The sequence below is a fragment of the Coptis chinensis genome, chromosome 4, assembly GCF_015680905.1.
Source record: "Coptis chinensis isolate HL-2020 chromosome 4, ASM1568090v1, whole genome shotgun sequence".
Taxonomy (NCBI): domain Eukaryota; kingdom Viridiplantae; phylum Streptophyta; class Magnoliopsida; order Ranunculales; family Ranunculaceae; genus Coptis; species Coptis chinensis.
In genome coordinates, this window is record NC_141459.1 from 29,778,255 (window position 1) to 29,789,771 (window position 11,517).

Here is an 11,517-nt window from a genome sequence, read left to right on the forward strand (position 1 = left end):
CGCGAACTTCAGCTCATCATTTGGTGTAAATCTCACCCATCTCAAATAGGTAATGGTCATAGTACTTTTGCTCGAAAGCGACGTGCGTGAAGAATGGGGTAGTATATGCATTGTCAAACACCTTTCTGTCTAGGTCTTAAATTACTATCCGATATTTGCCAGTATAAGGTATATTTTTGTCTGACACCAGCTAAGCAGGATAAACTTCGCTGTCACCCCGTTGCTCCCACAGGTTGGGATTCGTCTTGAAGATCTGGCGTTAAAAGACTCACTTTCATCTTGAGGATCTGACGTTAAAAGACTCACTTTCGTCTTGAGGATCTGACGTTAAAAGACTCAACATGTACATACTCGTGTCTTTTATTTTTCCCTTTGCACTAAGCATTGTGCACAAAGAGATTCGTGATGTCCAACATCGGATGTTCCCTAATTTGGATGGGCAATGGATTTCACCAGGCCAACCCCTAGCTGTTTGCCATTTGATTTCATTTTGGGGCGGTATGAGGCTATACCATATGTACTAAGGGTAATATTATTATTAGACCATTGCACAACAGTCAGGGATGGTACCGTCCTGCACCCTAGGCCCCCAAAACATAAAGGTTAAGTCACAGTCTGGCTGGATTGGGTTCGCTCCAGAGCCAACATGATAGTTGCCTGATTTTAATGTATGTGGTGATTCTTCTGGACGTCTGGTGTTGTTAACACATTAATCTCCCATTGTAAATTTGTACATATAAAAAAAAAAAAAAAAAAAAAAAAGGTTGAGTTCTATTTATATATTCTTCTTCAACCTCTTCAAAAACAAGTTTGAATGTGCCCTTTCCATATCCCATTGGATGGCATTTTTAATGCCGATCATTTTGGCACCTCATTCGTTCCATTTGGAGTTGAAACGAATCAAGATTTTAAATTGGAAGTTTCGGACATTTCAGGACATAATGGGAATTTTCGGTTTTCATTTGGGCTTGGGCCAAAAATTCGAAACCAACCCAAGTCACGTGCCTAGCAAATAAAACCTTCACGTGACCCATACCACACGTCAGCCACTCCCATTTCGTCCCCCTAAAAAACCGGATCTTGTTCCCAACTTAACAACTCGTGCACACGGTACCAATACCTTAAATTGACTCACGCCACGCGATTGAAATCTCACCGAATCAAAATCTTTTCATACAACGTCTTCTCCTCACTTCATTCACCCCATATACACCCTCAGCGAACCAATCCGATCTCTTTATGGTCGGAAATCACTGAATCACAGTAGAACAAAATTTTAAAAATCTATATGATGACGACATGTTTCACCAATTTTTTTTATGCGGAAATTGCAAGTAGGGAGTGGGAGTATCTATTGCACCTAATTCCAGGACACTACTCCGAAGATTTAGTGTTGAAGTTCTATAACAATGGTGGTTTCCGGGGAAATGAGTTTTGGATTACGGCGGATGGGATGGAATGTGAACTCATGTTGGAGTTGTTGTCAATTATAACGAATATTCTGATCAACTCCGATAGTCCAACCCTGCTGATATCGGAGTATCCTAACACTATGGAATTAATGTTCAACACGCTACTCGAGGGATAATACAACGGTGGCTCGAGATGCGTGTTCCAACACTCCCTCCGACGGAACCAACTGGCAGTCACTTAATGGCTGGCCTACAATGTGATTGGTACATCGAAGACGTCCGACGTCAACAAGACGTTCTTGCATTTGCAGTGGGTCCTCTAGGAGAAGAAGGAAATATTCTGTATGGTCCATTTCCTTGGCCATGTCCTTACTACTGCATCCGACAGGCCAGCCCCTCTTCCTGTTCTTGTTACACAAATTATGATTAATTTAGGGTTCCATTCTGCTACTCACTACACCATATTAGTCTATTTGTAATGGATATACATCCGTTACAAAAAATATTAGTAACGGTTATCTTGCGTTGACACAAAAGCGTGACAAATATTAGTAACGAAATTAGTAACACTTAATATCCGTTACAAAATTTACTAACGGATATAAAGTGTCACTGAAATTAATTTTAGTAACAGATACGTAACCGTTACAATATATTAGTAACGGATACCAAAAATTTTAATTATCCATCAGTAACGGATATAAATGCCACTATGATTTTATAGTAAGAGATTTCGTCGGTTAGTGTTAGAATGTTTCTAACAGTTTCCTATCCATTACTAATGATTCATTGTTTTAAAAAAAAAATATTGTATTGTATTTTGTTGGCACACCACCTACAGTATTGTTCCTGGGCTACCTGCACCTGTTTCTACCCTACATTCCACATATATTACACAACCTGTCCATCCGATTAGACATACACTTCGGTACAATAGCAAGAAAGAAAAGAAATAACACTTAAACCAAACATACTCCATAATTCATTAATAAGTCCCAAGTCTCAACTCTAATTACATTTTATTCAACAATGAGAATGAGAATGAGAATGAGATGATATCCAAGAGTATAATAACAGCTGGTAAATTCATTAAGTCTTTTGTAAACACTACACCAAACAGTCCATTAGCCAATATAAGACTTTATTAAGACTTCATTCCCCATGACACCACCTTTAATCCTTGCCCATTCTTCTAACAACTCTTGCCCATTCTTCTAACAACTCTATCTCTATCAAATTTGACACGAACATACCATTACCGCGTAAAGCTTTCTTGATTATTTCTCCCATCAATGCTTGCATTACTAACCTGCAACAAATAAATCAAATACATAATCACTAATTTATCTATTATACATCAATATAACCAACATCTGCTTATAAGTGACGAAATTAGTTCAGATTTTAAATATGGAGAATGGTTAGAGAAGCAAACCAAACACTAAAACTACTCTAGAAGTTGATATAAGAAAACCATGTGGTTATAAACACATGTAGCATGGAGTAGTGATAACAATAAATGAACCTACACAACTTGAGATGTTTTCTCAACTCTACTTGGCAGTTAAGACAAGGGAAGGTAACACAGGAAATACCACATGCAACAATCACAACTAGTTAAAACATGTAGTGCATGCCAACAAGGAAGTGTGCATGTGTGTGTGTATGTAGTTTCTAGAGTAATTGGATACAAGTGTTTCTTTAATGGTGTCTATCAAGCTGTAAAGAAGGCTAATACCGTACCTGTTTTGGATCATAGGCAGCATATTTGTTATACTTGATGACTGACTTCGGGACCTATAGATTTTAAACGACCACAAGGTACTTTGATATCGTCTTTCCAAGTGAAAAGTTGTCATGAATTTTTTTACTTCCAAACCATTTACTACTATTATATTTTCCTCCAAACCATTTACTGCTATTATATTTTGTACCTGGCTAGCTACCTTATGATTTCTGAAACACAAGCAGATGATGGGGATTTTCAGCCATCTTAAGTTACAAAATTAGACACCCTACAATCAAAGGATTGTGTATCAGATGTAGACAGTGCAAAAAATATTCACAACTAGTTAATTATAGTATTTGAACATACTTCCTAGCTATAGTTGACTTTTCCTTGTCATTAATTCAAATGTTCACTTATCATTCACAAACATAGCCTAAACATTTTAAACGAGAATAAGATGAACACTGGACAACTCACATATCAAACTTGTACACAAATACCCATATACACCAAGCAAACGAAGAATGGCATGGGTCTGAAGCACAACGATAATACTCCTCAATTATCAATTGGTCTAACTATATAAGCTAATCCATTACGACGAAAGAACATATAAGAAGAAAAAAAATGAAAGATACACAAACCAAAAACTCAAATAGACCAAAACAAAATAGTAGCCAAGGTCTCGCAAGTGATAATAAACATGGAAAAGGCCCTGACTAGATAAAGATCAGTGTAAGAGTGTAATCACTGCAAATTCTTATTTATGCCCTGTGAAAAATGTATCAAAAGAATTATTCTACTCTTCCAATTAAGCTAACCAATGCAGAAGGATCGGAAGTCATACCTGTCTAGCAGTTCAGCTCCTTAAACTTTCACACTAAATTAAAATCCTAAAACCACCAAAGTAGTACAAGTTCCAAGAAGGCAAAATGGAAGAAAACTCGTTGGCTAACTTCTTGGGAGACATCACTCCATGTGACTCTCCAGCCAAGACATTTGACATTGTCCACATTCTTACTACATCATATATCTTCCTACGTACAATTGAGCTCATCATGTTCAACTGCAATTCAAATTGATTTTGTATCCATTGAAGTGATTTTTCACTATACAAATCATCCTTCATAATTTATAGCAGTTTGCAAGCGGGCTATAAGCCATCTACCTCTATATACTTCTCTGTTCCCAGTAGTAACTTCCTCGCTCCTTTGTTTGCACTAGGCTGTAAAAACTAGAAAAAAAATAACGCAGGCCTGAGCTTCAAAGAAAAATAAGTAACAAACAAAAAGACCAGTACATGCATCCACATTACGGCACAACAACAACCTTTTGTCCACCTTAAAAAAGCAAACACAAACTAAGATGACCGACCCATCTGAAAAGAAGAAGCAATTGTAGAGGAAAAAAAAAGGGTGAGGTGGGGGATGCTCTACACATTCAGCTATGCAAACAAAGAAACTATAAGCTTGTTTAAGATTACCTGTCAAGGTCCTGCAGCTAAAAGCATAAGATCCATCAGAGTACACTCCCGTAAGGTAAAAGACCATACTGAAACATACCTTCAATCTTGGGAACCACATTGCCAAGAGAGAGTTTACTGAACTTTAGCGATGTAATTCCTGGAGGCCGATGTTCTTCCCACAGTGGATTCAACCGATTCTCTTATAACCATCGTTGCTGCCTGAGGAGAAGCACATTCTAAGATACTAAAATTAACAAATTAAGGAATTAATAGAAGGTGAAAGGAAGATGTACAATACAATCAAAAGTTTAAAAACCATAAAGTGATATGACAAAATATCATTATCAACATTACACATATCAGGGTATCAATTTTTCAGCATCAACTTAACAGCAACCTTGGGAGGAGTTGGGTTGAAGTTATTTTATATAAGTCCATTCACTACCAAACAGCTACAACACATAGGCATAACTTATGAAGGAACCATCTCTGAAGAAATGCAATAGAACATTAGAATTGATTCTAATTGTTGTGACACCTGCAAACAAGGTCCTCATGAAAAAACAGACCCAGCCATGACGAAGAATTTTTTTGCCTTGTGTGTTTGGGCTGGGTGAATAATATTCATAGACATTAGGCCTCTAGTTCCCTCTTTTGAAGTCCATGTTGAATAGATGTATTGTTATTAGCTGATTTTTATCTAGAACGACAGCATGGTGCATAGATGTTTTTTTTTTTTTTTTTTTAATTTGGTAAATTGTCCAAAGGAGTAAATTTCTTATGAGAAATTAAGAAACCACTGCATGTCTCTTCTTTCTCCCAAACACAAACTTCTTTCACTTGCTATACTGAAGTTCTCTAATATTACATTTTCTCTGAGTTCCGACTCCTCTAGTTATTTCTTTTGCAATATCAGTATGTTATGTTGTCCTCATTGTAGTTGACTATTTCTGTTTTGATTGCTTGATTTTAATTTCTCCTATATAATTTGCATTTGAAACTCTAGGATTACTGCCCCAAGAAACTCTAGGATTACTTCCCCATTTGAAACTCTAGGATTATGCTAAAACACAGCTGGAAATCAATCCAGTACACTGAAAATTCTGTTGGAACAGTCCACCTTTCAAAACCCATAACTTCCAGCTTAGTAATCCAAATATCATGAAATTGGAATCGTTAGAAAGCAGATACAGAGTACTAACTTTACTGACTAGATCACTAAAACCCAAATCTAACTCTAACTACTACAAAATCGAGCGCGAAGTCAGTCCAGCGTAGTTTTCCTGGCAGGCACGCTAGAATACCATCTTTGGACATGCGTAACTCCTTACTCGGATATCCAAATACCATGAAACTGGAACCCTTGGTAAATAGATTTAGATAACTAACTCTTCATCCTAGATCACTATATCCCAAAACCCACTCTAACTAAAACAAATTCTAGTGCAAAGTCAGACCAGTGCAACTACCATAGGACAGACAGGAAAACAAGTTCTCTTTAAATATTATCAAGTCTATAGCAAGTGAATCACCCGTATGAAACATTGAAGTGAAAACTTACCTGTCAATTATAGTACGCGTAACTCAATTACAGGTCCCGCTTTTCTTCAAGAATGTAGTACACACGCGCAACAAACTCCTGCCACTTTCTACTAGTGGAGGTGCCGCCAACATGGACACATTTGGAAAACTCCCTCCCAACTTAAAACCAAGTTACACCTGCACATATAGTAATAGGAACACTAAGGCGTCTTATGCGGAGAACTCAGTGAACCATTAAAGTGGTTGACTTGAACAATAATTCAGTCACACCAAACAAGTATCTGCCAACAAAGCTAGACTCCTTAAGTGTATACGTTCCAACACCAATAAATTTGCTAACGTCCCAAGAAATTATTTATCATCAATTCCTTGTCTTATATGCTAGTGGCAGGAAAGCTTGGCAAATTATGGTGTTATTAATACAAACATGGCTCAAACTAATCTAACTCTAGCCAAAAAGATGAACTGAGAAGTTCATGTAATTGGCATAATGACTTACAAAAGAATCACAACTTAATTAAATCATTTGCTGCCAGCAAGCTAAATGGACATAATTCTAAGGCGTCACTTCAGACATTTCTAACTTTAATAAATTGGTTAAATAACTAGTGTTAGTTTAAAAGTAAACATGCACATGGCCAGTAGCAGCCCATGATGCACATCCGTGAAGATTTTGCCCCATTACTCGTATGGCATTCACACAATCACATCCCCTTAATGTACGACCATGCATTACTGTTGCAAAAAAAATAAGCAGATAAGAACAATGTAAGATCACATCTACCAAATGACTTGCCAAACATTAAGAATCTGATACAAAAAGAGTGCCTTCAAAGCAGGAGTCAGAACATCATTCATTTCATCTCTTCATCCTAACAATGCAATTCTTACATTGACTAGAATCTATACTTACTTTAAAAATGGAGGTGCATCAATTAGCTAACTAAGGAAAACCAGTTTTGCACTTACGGGTCCTTGGCTTATAAGTCAAACCTATAAGCATGTTTGTTAATAAACCGGAACTTCACTTTTTCAGTAAGAACTGAAAAATTATGAGCCAGAGAGGCTTGGAAACATCTAGGTATAATGGAGCTTATGCATTCAAGTGCAAAGGTCCTATGTATATATGCTCAACCTTTTTAAACGCAGCTTCCTTGGCAGAAGGGATATGTTAAACCAAAGATATCGATTGAAGCCCGTGGGCGTACTCCAAAAACAGAGCTACAAGCTAACCTTAGCAAAGGCCGGACATTCAACATATATGCTGCATTACTAAGAGTGACACCAAGTTTTGCAAGAGTCGCCTCCACACTCTTCTTATGCTCTCCAATTACTTGGCTATAAATATTGTAAAGAGGTTCAAGGATAAACTACACGAATGATCTATCCCCTGCATTCGCAGGAGGTTCTGCCTTAAAAACCTTGGTATCAGGATGATAATATATATATCCCCAGAGACGAGAAGCAAATTTTGCGGCATCAAATGGGATCCCATGGAGCTTAACATACAACTTGGCAAATGAATGCAGTACGTGTGAAAGACCAGCCTGCATTTACACTTGCAAAACAGACATTTCCAGCTGCTGTGTGAATGGCCTCGATGCCTCCAGCAGTCGCAGAAGCGGATCTGAGTGCAATGAATGTGGCCTCATTAATTAGAAAATAGACAAAGTACTATCTATCCTATGTAGGTTGTCCTAGCCAAATCCAACTCCAACTAAGATAAAAATGTTCTCAAAATCAGTGCATCCCCGAAAAAGATCACACAAAGTAGCTAGCATTCTCAGAACACCCTCAAGGCTATTTCAACACGAGTAGTAGGTGCACTGTCTTCTTCAATCTTATTTACAACCCCCTATTTGAACCACGTATATATGTGCTTAAGTAATCAAGTGCAACTATAAACAGTTCAACCCAAAGCATAATTGCTTATAAAGTGCGTTAAATACAAATTCGAATCCAAAAATACATAACAACCAAGCATAGGTGTACTACTTCAACAGTAAGTTATATCAAATTGTACCAATAACAACTACCTCACAATCAAGTAAATTGTAAATTAAATGCAATCTGGTTCTTGGAAAGTCCATGTTCTTATTAGTTTTAAATGCTAGAGAGAAAGGAAGAATCAACCAACGTAACCATACATCCAACTAAGTACCATATTTCATACATTGCTCATGTATTTGAAAGAGGAGATCAACCTAGATATTAACAATGTATATTTTTCTCCTTAACCCAATAATTTGCTTAAAAAAAACTATGTATATTTTATACTACAAGTATGCAGCCAGTTAATGGCCTATAAAAAGGGTAAGCAACCACTTAGTAGCTTAATTTATTCCCTATATTGTTGGTATATATCATGGGCACGACCAAGATATTAAGATGGCGTAACAAAACTCAAAAAAGAAACAATGTAGCTTGGGGTAATAATGGTTCATTTTGTACATACTATTGCTTGGTTAAAAAAATTGCAAATAGTACGTCATATTTACCGAACTTGTCAATTTAGGGAGTAGCTAGCTAGTTTATCCTTTCTCGGCAAACACCTTCACAAGTTTTGCACAAATCCCATACCAAACGCAATACCTAGTATATTCTTTCCCTGGAAATAAAACACGTACAAGAGATGTTAAGAACCATTGCACAAAGCATGCATAAAACATAGTAGGAATAACATCTTAAATTGAAGTAAGTTTCAATAGAACTTGTGATTAAATTACCCGAAAAGCTGGAAGTAATAAGTCAAAGGTTAGCTGACTTAATTTTGCAAACGAAAGCGAGCATATAGAAAGAACTGATCTAGAAACCAGAAAATACAATCAAGCCACTAAACGAATTAGGAAACAAAATTAAATTTGTCTTTCAGTGGCTTGCATATATATATAGTCCAATCAGAAATATGGCCTGCATATTATCCTTTTTTTAGTGGTGATCACATATGTTTTTGTTCACAATCTAGCTAATATATGTTAACAATGTATGTTGTCAGTGGTAACTGGTAACTGGTAAGTGCTAAATGCATGTTTGTCTATGCTATGCTGTTTTTAAAGCCAGTATTCAAACTAACTGGTTAAAGTGAATGACTCAAAACAACAAGTATTGAACAACAAAAAATATATGTATAAGAAAGCTTCATTAGTTGGTGTTTTTTTGTTAAATTGATTGGGAGAGTAACTCACCTAAGGACAACTTCGTGAAAGCAAACCCAATAGACCAATTCATCACTCCATAAACCAGATGAAATTCCTTAACACCTAAATTAAGAAAAGCAAACCCAATTAACAAAAACATGAACCGATCAATGTTTAAAGTGGACTTCATCATGTGTATCAATTGACCCCATTCCTCCACAATAAACTAGTATTCGAGCTTTCTCACTTTGTGAAAGCTTTATTTAAATAACTCCATAAAATGGACAAGAAAGAGCACAACAACAAACTACATTATAAATTAGCTAAATCTTCTCACAATTCTTAGTGGCGATATATTTGCTTAGATACTGAAAATATAGTTAAATATATTTTCAATTACAAGCTTTAATCTTTTCAAAGAGCATATAAATTAAAAACCTAAACATGAACCATATGACCTAAAAATGCATCTTACCCTAAACAAAAACCCTAATAACACCAGATTCCTCTTTTATTACAACAACAGCCTGCGAGGGAATAATAGTATATCCCATCAACAAAAATCGTAGATACCCAAGCGCATGACAACACGAAATGGAACCCTCGACTTCATTGCTTGAATGGAGGCGAGCTTCAGATAACAGAGATGTAATGGATCCACCATGAAATTGAGATCTAGGGTGTTGACGGACAAGTAAAGAAAAAATTGGGAAAGAAAGAAAGAAATAAATGATAGAGAAACATAAAAGAATGTAATTGGGAACACAAGGTGAATTTTTGGGGAAGAAAAAAAAGATGGGCATTGACTGTCAAAACTATAGTTGACGGGTATGCACTGTCAACTATGGAAGTAGCCGTCAAAAATATTATTGATGGTTAGTACCCATCAATTTCTGGCCGGGCTTGTTTTGACGTAGTGAAAGCAAAGCTTTTTGACATTGATTCAAACATTAGTTATCATATCAAGGCAATTCAACCCCAACTTCCATGTTCAGAAATTCTTTCTGGAATTTTATCAAATAAATCTTAGACACCTTATACCAATGCCATAGTAGACTCTTCTTCAACAACTCAAGTCTAAATGCTGGAAACCTCAAAGAACACAAATAATCATAAACCAGAAAACAAAAATATATAGCTTATTACCCAAACTTTGAGTTACCTTGAGCAAATCGAACACTTGTGACAAAACCAACGACTGCTCCTTTGATATTTGAGATGATTTGATACCTTAAAACATAGATTAATTTTTACTTTAGTAAATCTGAAATCAACATTGATCAAAAATCAAAACCCTAGACAGTTTATTGGAAAGGGAGGAAGAGATGATGAACAAGAGAGGCCGGACGACTTACCTAGTGGGGAAATCGATGGAAACCCTTGAAACCACTCCTGTTTTTTTTTTCATTGACTTCTATATTTCTACTTTATTTTGGAGTTATTTTGGGTAGGGTTTGGAATTTAGATGAGTGCGAGACCAAAAAATCTCCCGCTTAAGTTTTCGTTATTTTTGCCAATGTGATTTGTTTTTTTTTTTTAACCAAGCCATTTCTCCGTTTTTTTTTCCAACTCTGTAACACACGGCCAAACGTCACAAAACATTAAAAGAAACGTTACATAATATTACCAACGGATACTTGCATTGCTAACGGATTATAAATGTTTTAAATTACCTAACGAATGGATATGTGTTACTAATGAAAAATCTCATTGGTTGCAAATTAGCCCAAATGGTGTAGTGACTCCATTCATTCAAACAAGGTCTTTCAAAAAATTTGGGATTTTCGAGACTTGTGTCCTGGATCACTGGGAACCTATAGCAAGAGATTATGCTGAGCGTGATAATGTGCCTCCTCCTCTCCCCCTCCTAATTGTTTTAATGAGAATACCATACGTATAGAATCAGTCATCCTATGGAAGCTTTGTGAACAATCAACACTGGCATGTGCAACATGTTTACTCACTAGGAGCGCATGGAAACTTCCATGCTTGCTTTTCAGCAATAGATGCAAACTTCCATGGGTGATTTTCAGCAAGAGATGCGTAATCGTCAAAGCCGTTTTCAGCGCATGTTGATGGCTAACCAACATCAGTTTCAGGAACAAGTGGTTCAGTCTTTAGGCAACATACAGGATCAGTTAGCTAACTTAGGAGTTCGCAGTGACCATCGTTGTCGGAACCTTGGTTCATCTTTAGCTAACCCTGAAGATTCATAATAGCAGCTTCCTTCTT

General features: G+C 36.5%; 2 long non-coding RNA genes across 4 annotated transcripts; both read right to left on the reverse strand.

Moving 5' to 3' along the window:
* Nucleotides 1-2,365: 2,365 nt before the first annotated feature.
* On the reverse strand, nt 2,366-8,931 carry LOC147503109 (uncharacterized). Of its 3 annotated transcripts, XR_015220117.1 has the most exons (7): nt 8,652-8,926; nt 6,777-6,883; nt 6,168-6,325; nt 4,625-4,825; nt 4,471-4,519; nt 4,310-4,375; nt 2,366-4,207 (listed from the first exon to the last, which is right to left on the reverse strand). It is a non-coding gene; the product is annotated as an uncharacterized LOC147503109 (long non-coding RNA). The 3 variants fall into 3 exon arrangements; XR_015220118.1 differs by lacking the exon at nt 6,777-6,883 and having other exon boundaries at nt 2,366-4,375; nt 8,647-8,931; XR_015220116.1 differs by lacking the exon at nt 4,471-4,519 and having other exon boundaries at nt 2,366-4,375; nt 8,652-8,889.
* Nucleotides 8,932-9,345: 414 nt separating this feature from the next.
* On the reverse strand, nt 9,346-10,835 carry LOC147503110 (uncharacterized). Its single transcript, XR_015220119.1, has 3 exons — nt 10,641-10,835; nt 10,448-10,515; nt 9,346-9,408 (listed from the first exon to the last, which is right to left on the reverse strand). It is a non-coding gene; the product is annotated as an uncharacterized LOC147503110 (long non-coding RNA).
* Between the last annotated feature and the right edge of the window lie 682 nt (nt 10,836-11,517).